The sequence below is a fragment of the Malurus melanocephalus genome, unplaced genomic scaffold (assembly GCF_030028575.1).
Source record: "Malurus melanocephalus ecotype Western Australia unplaced genomic scaffold, MMel_1.1 scaffold_2067, whole genome shotgun sequence".
NCBI classification, from domain to species: Eukaryota; Metazoa; Chordata; class Aves; order Passeriformes; family Maluridae; genus Malurus; species Malurus melanocephalus.
Window position 1 is genome coordinate 1 of NW_026625299.1, and position 1,332 is coordinate 1,332.

Here is a 1,332-nt window from a genome sequence, read left to right on the forward strand (position 1 = left end):
GGGGGAGGGGCGGGGCCAGCACGTGCGGGGGGCGGGGCCGCCCCAAAATCGCTGCGGGGATCCCAAAAATTCCCCTCCCCCTTCAGGTGTTTGGGGTGGTTTAATTTTTTGGGATTTCCCAAAATTTCTGTCCCCAAATGGCCCAAAAATTTCTGTCCCCAAATTCCCCAAATTGTCCCCAAATTCGTCCCAGACCCCAAATCTCCCAAATTCTCTTCAGACCCCAAATGCCCCAAAATTTCCCCAAATTCCCCCAGTTTTCCCCCAATTTTCCCCCAAATTCCCCCAAACCCCTTTGTCCATCCCATTCCCCCGAAAATCTGAAATATTTTGGGGATTCGGAAAATTTTGGAAATCCCCCAAATCCCCAAAATCGCAGAAATCCCCAAATTCTCGGAAGTTGTCCAAATTTCACAAATTCTGAAAATCCCCCAAAAATCCCCCAAATCCCCCCAAAATCCCGTCCCTCTTTCCTGCAGTGGCGCTGTCCCCTCCATGTCCCGAAACTTTAAATCTCCCCCGATGTCCCCAAATCCCAAAATCCCCCAAATTCTCCCAAAATCCCCCAAAATCCGCCTTTTTCCATCCCCTCCGTGTCCCCAAATCCCAATTAAAAATAAAAAAAACCCAAATTTTCCCAAAATCCCGCCCCTCTCACCTGCAGCTCCGCGCTCTCCTCCGCGTCCCCTCCTCTGTCCCCCGCCTGTCCCCAAATCCCCAAACTCCCAAATTTTCCGAAAATCCCAAAATCCCCCAAATTATTCCCAAAATCCCGCCCCTCTCACCTGCACCGCCGCGCTCTCCGCCGCGTCCCCGTCGCTCCCCTGTCCCCTCTGTCCCCTCCCGTGTCCCCTCCCGTGTCCCCAAATCCCCAATTTTCCCAAATTCCCCCAAATTCCCCCAAACCCTTCCCGTCTCACCTGCACCTCCGCGGTCTCCGCCGTGTCCCCGTCGCTCCGCTGTCCCCGCTGTCCCCTCCGCTGTCCCCTCTGTCCCCTCCCGTGTCCCCTCCCGTGTCCCCTCCCGTGTCCCCCGCCAGCCTCCGCACGATCCGCGCCTCCACCGCCAGCGCCACCGCGGTGCGGACGCGCCCGGGGGGACACGAGCGGCGACAGCGGGGACACGCCAGGCTCGGGGGGGACGGGGACACTCCGGAGGTGTCCCCAAGAGCGGGAGGTGACAGCGGGGACAGCAGACAGCGGCGACAGCAGCTGTGCTCGCACGGCAGCAGCACCGGGTCCCGCAGCGCCGCTCCGCAGCCCGGACAAACCGTGGAGCGCGCCAAATGAGCCAAAGGACCCCGCGTCGGTGTCGCCGGTGTCGCCGGTGGTG